At 38.7% G+C, this 10,977-nt stretch overlaps 1 long non-coding RNA gene across 1 annotated transcript in view; it reads right to left on the bottom strand.

The window, feature by feature from the left end:
* Positions 1 to 441: 441 nt before the first annotated feature.
* Positions 442 to 10,977, bottom strand: part of LOC106728063 — a 105,170-nt gene continuing 94,634 nt past the window's right edge. Inside the window, exon 4 of the long non-coding RNA XR_001364307.1 lies at positions 442 to 451. This is a non-coding gene — a long non-coding RNA (uncharacterized LOC106728063). The remainder of the gene's footprint in view (positions 452 to 10,977) is intronic.

The raw sequence follows: 10,977 nt of genomic DNA, 5'->3' as shown, positions 1-10,977 counted from the left end.
CCAGTCTCAAAATATTCATAAACAAGAAGATCCAACTCTTCCCGTTGTCCTTTAAGTATCCTGTGCCTATGAAAACTGTTTTCCTTAGTTCTGGCACCTGTCTACCTGTGAGTCACCCTCTCTGCACAGCATTACGTCCCCCTCACGATGATCCCCCACATTGCCCTTGCAGGGCTCCAGAAGAGATTGCTAGAATCCAGGTATCACCATTCAGAAGGGAACCATTTACTCCCGAATGCAATCAAGTACCATGCCGGAAAGTGAGTAGTGTAAAATGGCACTACAATAGCATGACTATACATGTCATTAATTTTAATGTGACTTGGTTATAATAACACAGGAAAGAGAGAGAAAATATATCCTACAGTCTTGACCCCCTTGCCTTTTTATCCTGTTTATTGTTTTTCCTGGTAGTTTGTACCTCCTTTACCATGGATGACTGATTAAAAACCTTTACTAACTTATATCTGACAAAATATATAAGAGACAAAGATGGACACTTTATAATGATAAAAGGAACACTTGTTTTCACATCAAGAAAACATAACACTTCTTAATATATATGCACCCAACCAGGAAACACCAAGATATATTAAACAGCTACTCACAGAACTAAAGGGAGAAACAGATCAAAACACAATTATAGTTGGAGACCTTAATACTTAATTGACAGCTCTAGACAGTTCAACCAAACAAAAAATCAATAAAGAAATATTGGCCTTAAATGAAACCCTAGACCAGTGGTCAGCAAACTCATTAGTCAACAGAGCCAAATATCAACAGTACAACAATTGAAATTTCTTTTGAGAGCCAAATTTTTTGAACTTAAACTATATAGGTAGGTACATTGTTATTAACTTAATTAGGGTACTCCTAAGGCTTAGGAAGAGCCACACTCAAGGGGCCAAAAAGCCGCATGTGGCTCGCGAGCTGCAGTTTGCCGACCATGGCCCTAGACTAAATGGATATAATCAACATTTACAGAACATTTCATTACAGAACCTCAGACTATACATTTTTCTCCAGTGCACATGGAACATTCTCAAGGATAAACCATATATTGGGTCACTAAACAAGCATCAGCAAATTAAAAAAGATTGAAATTATTCCAAGCATATTTTCTGACCATGATGCCTTGAAATTAGAAATCAATTGCAAAAAGGAGATAAAAAAGAAAAAAACTACAGATACATGGAGATTAAACAACATACTACTAAAAAATGACTGGGTCAGGAAGAAATAAAAGATGAGATCAAAAGATATATAGAGACAAACGAGAACGATAACACAATATATCAACACCTCTGGGATGCAGAAAAAGCTGTAATAAGAGGGAAATTTATATCATTACAGGCCTATCTAAAGAAACAAGATAAATTCCAAGTAAACAACCTAACATCACATCTTATTTTTTAAAATATATTTATTGATTTTTTACAGAGAGGAAGAGAAAGGGATAGAGAGTTAGAAACATTGATCAGTTGCTTCCTGCACACCTCCTACTGGGGATGTGCCCACAACCAAGGTACATGCCCTTGACCGGAATTGAACCTGGGAACTTTCAGTCCACAGGCCAACTCTCTATCCACTGAGCTGAACTGGTTAGGGCCTAACATCACACCTTACCAGTAAAAGACTAGAGAAAGAAAAACAAATGCAACTCAAAATTAGCAGAAGAAAGGAAATAATAAAAATTAGAGCAGAATTAAATGAAATAGAGAACAAAAAGACTATACAAATAATCAATAAAACAAAAATCTGGTTCTTTGTAAAGATTAACAAAATTGACAAACCCCTGGCTAGACTAAGGGAAAAAAGGGAAAAGACCCATATAAACAAAATCAGAAGTGAGAGAGGAGAAATCACCACAAACATCACAGATATACAAAGGATCATACTAGAATATTATGAAAGCCTTTATGTCATCAAATTCAATAACCTCCTCCATTCTTTAGAGCTGAAGCAAACAAAATAAAACCCCTTACAATTAAAATATAGCTGTCTTTTATACATAAAGTTAGCTCAATAAAAAAAATTTTAACACCAATTCTAAATTACTGATTTTTGATAAATAAAAATACAGACGATAGTTTCTTATTATAATCTTTTCTTTTAAGAACTACACCTCCCACCATCTCTTTACTCTGAAAGGGGGAAAAAAGAACAAAACAAGGCTTAAAAGAAAAGATAAAAAAATAAAGTCTGAAGAAGGTAGAGAGAGCAAGAGAACAGGACTATTACAGATAGGTATTTTTTAAAGGTTATCTTTCAAACTTCCAAAAAACTGCCACCTCTAAAATTATTAATCAGATTTCCCACATGTATTTTTGTATAGTGATTTATATCAGCTGTCTATGAAATAAGGATCCTATGCAATGCATCTGTCTCTACTTGTTATGAAAATTTTGCTAATGGACTCTGCATTCCAAGCCCAGATGGACTGGTCCCTGCTGATTTGCAGGGCAGAACTCCACAGCTTGCTGGACATCCCTTCCATAGTTAGTGAAAAGGCACAAAGGAACAAGGGGACTCGTTCTCAGCCCAGGCGCCCCAAAGACATGATGCTTTAGACAATGGAGGAGATCCCTTAATATGTTGGTCAAGTTTATTTACCTGTTGTGATTAATTCATTTCCACGATGCATTTTCCAATTCAGAAGCATGAAATTAAAATATAGTTAGTTATATTCTGATTTACAACAGAGTGCAATGAATAAGTAGAATTAAAGTCAGCTAAGTCACCATGCTTAGAAAATTAGTGAAAATATATGCAGTGAAACCAAAGGAAATCATCTGTTATTTAATTCTAAAATAAACATACTTGAACATTAATACTCAAAATATCCCTCTTTTGAGTTATATAGAGCTTAGAAAGCCAATATGTATTCTCAAAAAACAAGAGCAGAATTACTGGCCTGTTTGCACATTAGCTGCCCATGGAAGGCTTTGGATAACCACCATACACCTGTACTTTCGACCTGCCCAAACCCAGTTGATTAATTGAATTTCTTCAGCCACCTGCTATAAAAGAAAATTGATAATTGTATATACAAGATTTTCCCCTGAATTTCTTTTAAAAGAAAACTTAAATTAAAACAGAACCATCAATTTTCAATCATATTTCAGAGCAGATACAATGTTCACTTAACATTTTAGGACTTAATAACAACGAAAAGTAATTATGTGCTCTCCAGTCACTTCTTGTAATTGAAACCTGGGGCCCCATTGAGGCTCTAGAGAGGTGAGCTGTGAGCCCTTCTGGGAACAGTTTGGAAAAGAGGCTCCCAGTGGAATAAGAAAGCAATCACATCTCTGAAGAAATGTGGAGGGACACCATTTTTGCAGGCCAGAAAATAAACAAGTGTAAGAGGCAAAATAAAGTCTTCAGTTCTATCTACCTCAGGTGTGACTCCCATTCCTGCCTGTCCCAGAGGGCCCCACAGTGATTGAGGATGAGGTGGGATTTGAGATGCTCACACATCTTTATCCAGACACTCCTCCCCCAAGGAATGAGATCACGATGTCTGCAAGCATAACATTTTTGTCTTTGTAACCCTATGTCCTCAGTTGTCCCTCATGTTGCTTCACCAAAAAGCAAACCCACATTATGTAGTTAATCTATAAATAATGGTTCTAATTAGAATCCCATCTGCATTCATCCTCTTGCAAAATTACTTATAAATGAACATGTTTGTTTTTGTTGTAATCATGGTCTTACAGATGCACAAGGCATTTGAAAATATTTAGAAGAAAAATGAAATAAGCCCTTAATCTTAAGAATTTTTAAAAGATAAATATATCATAGTACACAAATAAATGAGGACCCTGAAATAAGCACATGTATATCACCTTCACATCAATTCATAAATATCTTACTTGAAAAGCCATATGAAGTAACCTTGAAATATTAGTAGAATTTTTAATTTCTCCCTATCAATTATATGACTAGAGGCAAAATTCACCAATCATTTCCACTGAACACAGTGTTTCTAGTACATTTAATTATAGTAACATGTCACAATAATCAATATACATGTATGCAGTGCTTTGTATGTCTTTCCACCCAACATAATTACTTTAAAGGCAATATTACAACCACACTTTAATTCTTTATCTTGACTACAAATACAAGGGTTTAGTGATATTTCATTGTCTTATCCTTGTGAACTTAATCTGTACACTATAACTATTTATAAATCCTCACTTTAATACATTAAAAGTCAGTCATTAATTTTTCTATCCAATGGACAAATTAAACTAAATAAGTAATAACCCCTAAGTTTTCTTTTCCAAGAAAATAATGTATTGTCTTAGCCAATAGATGACTGACTCAATCACATATGTGTTCACTTCTCTCCTCTGGACATGGACATCCATGAGCCTTGTAGGTATCCTCAGGAATCAGGCCAGTCCCTTTCCCCAGATCCACCCTGATCCCCATGTACGCTGCATCCATGTATTCCCACTCTAGATTGCCAAGGGAATTCCAGTAGGACTTATGCCTGAGACTACACAAGTTAGACACTAATTAACTGCTATTATCTATATATATATAAGACCCTAATATGCAAATAGACCTAACGGCGGAACAACCAAACAACCGGTCACTATGACATGTGCTGACCACTAGGGGGTGCGCGCGGACCATGGCGGGCATCTGACACAGCAAACCAGTCACTATGACATGTGCTGACCACTAGGGGGCGTGCGCGGACCATGGCGGGCATCTGACACAGCGGGATGGTAGAGCTGGTGAGCGGGGGCCCCAGACCGAGGCAAGGCAGAGGCACTGGTCGCTGTCATTGGGGCAAGCCTCTGGTGGTTACTAGAAATTCTTTGTTCCCACGCGCCATGGTCCCACCTGGTGCTCGCACCTGCTGCCGGTGCCAGCCCTACTCGCACCCACTGCTGGCACTGTCATCGGGTGCAAGCAGTGACTGCTGGCCCCTATCGCCCCTCAGTGCTTCTCCACCTCCCTCTGCTCCTGAGGCATGATCAGGGCAGCAGTTGCTGCTCCCACCCGCTGCTAGCACTGGCCCCAGTCACTCTCCGCCATCAGCAGGTGCGAGCGGGGCCAGTGCTGTCAGTGCGTGGGAGCGGCGGAGTGGGGCTGCCGGCAGACAGGGGACCAGGGGCCATGGCAGGGGCCAGGCAGGGGCATGGAGAATGGGCCAAGACCCGCCCCTGTGCCCACCGCGGCCTCGCAGCCCACAGTTCCTTTCACGGTGCACGAATTCGTGCACTGGGCCCCTAGCAGAAAATAAAGACTAAGCTCTGAGGGAATAAGTCCTAGAAGTTAAGTTTGAATTGGCATTTGTGGGAGGGGGTTTTCAGATAAAGGGCAATGGTTTAGAATATGAGATATACCTCCCAAAATGACAAACCATGGCTGAACTTCAAGGGCAGGTACTAAACTCCTTCTCTGCCTCATAAATACTATAGCTTCTTAGGAAGGAAAAAGGTTATCAGTGGCCCTTTGATCATAGAACTTCCTGGGAGAGTTGATAATTTATAATATCCTACTGAATGCCCCGAGCTTGGAGGTGTATTACAAAGTTACCTCTCCTAAAAAAAACAGGGAGCAGAAATTATATGGCTCATACAGACAAAATTCAACCCCAATGTCGAATGAGAAGCTTTTTCTTAGAAGTATAAGCTCAACTGCCATGGATGTTCTCTGTAGGGGCAGGCTATATCACAAGCAAAAATAAATCTTTGCATGTGATCAAAGCCTCTTGAGCAGTTACTGTGACAAGTTCTATCGAATAAAGTCAAAAAGTTATACACAAATATTCCCAGTTCATATGACTAACGTTTTTCTAAACTGACTTAGTCACTGCCTCTTTTTATTGACATTCATTAAGTCAATCACTAAATCAACATTATTATTAGAAAGTGTTTTAAAGCTCAATTTGATAGGAATGTTAGCTATTTAATCATTCTTAATCACTACATAGACCACATTAAATATTTGTCAGATACATTTCCAAGGCTGACCCAAGAACTAAACCTGCTAACCTGATGAGCTGGGTACACATCAAACCATTGAACTACTTTTTTGAGATAGAAAGCACAATGGGCAGATAAAACAAGCATACCTTCATTGTCATTGTCGTTGTCGTTGGTGATACAGCAAAAGTGATGAGCAAAATTGAGAGAAATGGCAACAAATAAAAAGAGCAACTGTATGAAAGGCAAAAGGAAAAAAATCTGTAAATATTAAAAAGGATATGTTGTCTTGTCTTAAATTATTTTTTAATTATTTTTTAAAAGTAATTGAAGATGTGACCCACCCATTTCATGGGGATACTATCAGTAGTGGAACCAGTGAGTGTACTAGATCAGACATCCTTTAGGAAAGGGATCCAGGTTTTGAACTCAAATCTATCTGAGTCTTAATATAGTTCTTTACTATACAATTCTAGCTCTAGCCCTGGCTACCTATTTTGAAGCGAGGATGGCAAATTTTCATTATTCAAAATCTCTGTCTGGGAAGTTTGCCCTGACTCAGATTAATATATCCTATTTCATTATTCACGTTCATTCAACACACTTTTTGGAGAAACTGTTATATGCAGAACAGTAGTTAAACTGGCACACCAAAGATATTTCAAAAATTCTGTTGAAAGGATGAATATTTTCTCGGTTTCTTCACAGAGCCTTAGATACCTTCCATTCCTTTTATCCATTTTGCCTTAGGCTTTCCAGTTTTTCTATACTAAATCAGTAATCTCTTAAGATTCTTGGGCACTATTTACCACCTTTCTGATTGGCTCTCTGGCAAATCTTTTAATGTATATACATCTTCTTCTGACATGCTTCATTTTCCATTTTTTAAACACTTTCTCGCTTCAATTTCTGATTTCCTGCCTGCACTGCTGTGTAAGGGACACTGAGGAAAACACTTTAATTTTCAAAAGTTATCCTCAACTAAATGTTCCATTAGTACCATTATCTCCACAGAAAATTCCAGTAGCACTGGATTTTTATATCAAAGGCACTAGTCCTTTCTCCTGGGGAAAACCCCTATAAAGTAAATATATAGTTGGCCATTGTTACAGCATTGTAAAAATTGTTTTGGTTACCTATTTATCACTATCTAAATTCAAGTTTTAAAAAATTGTGAATAGCAGAATATGAAACAACTATATCCCCAACTATAATAACCTAATTTAAATATATGTTTAATTTAAGAGGCCCTTGGTTCAGTAACAGATATTACTAATCATTAAATTATGGACTGAATTTATGCCTCACATTTCTTTACTAAATCTTTGATTACCCCAAAGCAAAAAGTTGAAGTTTACCTGTTTTTAAAAATAGTGTAATAAAGCACTAATATACCAATCTAACTAATCTAGCAAATCTAACTATATGATAGTAGAACTAATAATAACTAGTCTTAGCTTGAAAATAGTTTTCCTAGGAATGCTATTCTTTTTTTTTTTAATCCTCACCTGAGAATATTTTTTCCATTGCTTTTCAGAAAGAGTAAAGGGGGAGGAGAGAAAGAGAGAAAAGGGGGAGGACAGAGGGAGGGAGGAAGAGAGAAAGAGAAATCCATTGCTTTTCAGAAAGAGTAAAGGGGGAGGAGAGACAGAGGGAGGGAGGAAGAGAGAAAGAGAAGCAGTGATGAGAGAGAAACACATGGACTGGTCGCCTCCTGTACATGCCCAGACCCAACCCTCAGTGGGGAACAAACCTACAATCCAGGTATGCACCCTTGACTGGGAATTGAATCTGCACCCCTTCGGTGCACAGGCTGGTGCTCTAACTACTTAGCCATATCAGCCAGGGCAGGAATGCTATTTTTAATAAATTTTTATTGATTTCAGAGAGAAAGGGAAAGGGAGAGAGAGATAGAAACATCACTGATGAGAGAGAATCATTGATCAGCTGCCTCCTGCATACCCCACACTTGGGGATCAAGCCCACAACCTAGGCATGTGTCCTGACCTAGAATCAAACAATGACCTCCTGGTTCATAGATCGATGCTCAACTACTGAGCCAGACCAGCTGGCCGGAATGTTACTCTCAAAGAAAATACCATGGCTTAATAAGGATACCTTATTTTGGTACATCAACATTTTACTTATCAAAAAGTATTAGGTTAAGGCCTATGGAATTATTGAAATTTGACTGTTTTAACCTGTAAAAAAAAATAGTAATTGCATATAGTTCAAATTTATAGCACAAGGATTTGATGATATTCGACCATTTACAACCTATAAAACATCAACTTTACCTGGCTCAACTTAATATTTAACTAAAAGCCAACTCTCATTAAACATTTACAACGTGCCATTTCCTGGGTTAAGCATTTTTCATGATTACATTTAATCCTTACAACAATACCAAAATGTAGATATTATCATCCTCATTCTATAGATAAGAAAACTGACTTTGGAGAATCATAGACATATGGATGTTAAAGGTGCTTCTGGTAAGGTCTTAGAAGGAAATAATGAGCATCTCACTGCACTCGAGGAAAGATTAGTCTTTATTATAAAGTAGCAGAAAAGTTCGTTGAACTCTATTCTACTGTTGTGTGGAAAAAGGGTAGATTGTAGGTTGAACTGTGTGCTACAAAAAGATGTATTGAGGTCCTAATCCACAGTATCTGTGACCTTATTTGGAAACAGGGTCTTTGCAGATATAATTAGTGAAGATGAGGTCATATAAATTAGTGTGGACCTTGAATTCAATATGACTGGTGTCCTGTGAAGAAGAGAGAGGACCTACTGTTGTGTGGAAAAAGGGTAGATTGTAGGTTGAACTGTGTGCTACAAAAAGATGTATTGAGGTCCTAATCCACAGTATCTGTGACCTTATTTGGAAACAGGGTCTTTGCAGATATAATTAGTGAAGATGAGGTCATATAAATTAGTGTGGACCTTGAATTCAATATGACTGGTGTCCTGTGAAGAAGAGAGAGACAGAAAGACAGACAGACAGACAGATACACACACACAGAGGAAACATAAGGAAGAACACCAGGTGGAAATGGAGGTAGAGATTGGAGTCAGGTTGCCAACAAGCCAAGGAAGCCAAGGATTGCTGGCAACTTCGAGAAGCTAAAAGTGAAGCAAGAAAAGGATTCTTCTTCAGAGCTCCCAGAAGGAACCAACCCTAGTGACACCTTGATTTCAGACGTCTTGCCTCCAGAAAACTGAGAGAATAATTTTCTGTTGTCCTAAGCCAGTGGTTGGCAAACTCATTAGTCAACAGAGCCAAATATCAACAGTACAACGATTAAAATTTCTTTTGAGAGCCAAATTTTTTAGACTTAAACTATATAGGTAGGTACATTGTTATTAACTTAATTAGGATACTCCTAAGGCTTAGGAAGAGCCACACTCAAGGGACCAAAAAGCCGCATGTGGCTCGCGAGCCGCAGTTTGCCGACCACGGTCCTAAGCCATTCAATTTATTGTAATTTGTTATGGCAGCACTAGGAAGCTAATTCAGAGAGACAACTGTAAGGTTAACCATTTAGTTGGTAGTAAGGAAAGGATTCAACTGCAGCAGAGTCCAGAGCTCATGCTATAAATCACAGTGCGGTACAGTTTCCACAGTCACATCCATCATCTCATTTTATTTTTATCACTTTCTATTAGATAGGCATTATGGGTTATATTTTATAGATGGGAAACTGAACATCAGAAAATGAGGCAACTTGCATAATAGTACTAAGACCAGGATCTGAGACCACATCAAGTAATTTCTGTGCACACATTGGGTAATAATCCATATGCATGTATTGCATTCCCTGGGGGAGATCTGAGAACTGAGTCAAAAGCTTAGCCATTATCTCCCTAGCTGGTTTGGCTCAGTGGATAAAGTGTCAGCCTGTGGACCGAAAGGTCCTGGATTCGATTCTAGTCAAGGGCACGTACTTAATTGCAGGCTCCTCCCCAGCCGGGGCCCTGGTCAGGACCCATGCAGGAGGCAACCAATCGATGTGTCTCTCTCACATCGATGTTTCTCTTTGTCTTTCCCTCTCTCTTCTACTCTCTCTAAAAATCAATGGAAAAATATTCTCGAGTGAGAATTTTTAAAAAGCTTAGCCATTATCTACCACTTCTGTAAATTCTACTTGGTAGCCTACATTTATAAGATCTCCTCTAATATTATTTCATGGGGATGAATCCCAATGACCCTATTCTGCAGAACTATTACTACTGCAACTACTGCCACATTAAAAGTCTACTCTTTGCCTTTCAGACCCTTAAATATTTATAGTAGCTGATGGCCCAACACCCTGAAAGAAGCTTGCAATTTTCAGTTGCACCTATAAAGAGACTGCCCACTTCAATAGTTTCACAGAGCACAACTAAGATACAGGAAGAGGGTTGGATAAGTTTTGAAAATAGAAGTATAGAAGATTATATCATTGTTCAGTAAATAGATAAACACACACCACTTCTACAGAAGGATGACACCTTCCCACCCTATTGACACTGGGCTTAGCCATGTGACATGCTTTGGCCAATGGGACTTTTAGTGGACATGTCACAAGCAGAGGCTTGGAGTGGGCTCAAGTGGGACTTGCATCCTTGTGTGTCTGCTACTGCCAAGGAAAGGATACACCTTGATTAGCCCACAGGTTCCAGAAGAACGATCAACAAGTGTTGTGAAGCTCAGCCATGCCTCGCCTCGATTATCTGAGCCCCAGCCAACCTGCAGATACCTAGCGGAGAAGTAAATGTTTATTGTTGCATGCCAGTAATATTTTTGTAGTTGATAATTACATAGCTGGCAATAGCTGCTCAATACAATACAGAAATTTTATAATATTATTATTCTTTAAGGAATTATTTTTTAATTTAAAAAAATCTCCTAGCCCTAACTGGTTTGGCTCAGTGGATAGAGCGTCGGCCTGCGGACTGAAGGGTCCCGGGTCCAATTCCAGTCAAGGGCATGTACCTTGGTTGCGAGCACATCCCCAGTAGGGAGTGTGCAGGAGGCAGCTGATTG

The sequence above is a fragment of the Myotis brandtii genome, unplaced genomic scaffold (genome assembly GCF_000412655.1).
Source record: "Myotis brandtii unplaced genomic scaffold, ASM41265v1 scaffold115, whole genome shotgun sequence".
NCBI lineage: Eukaryota > Metazoa > Chordata > Mammalia > Chiroptera > Vespertilionidae > Myotis > Myotis brandtii.
Note: the sequence above shows the minus strand (reverse complement) of the source record. Positions and strands in the feature narration are given on the sequence as shown.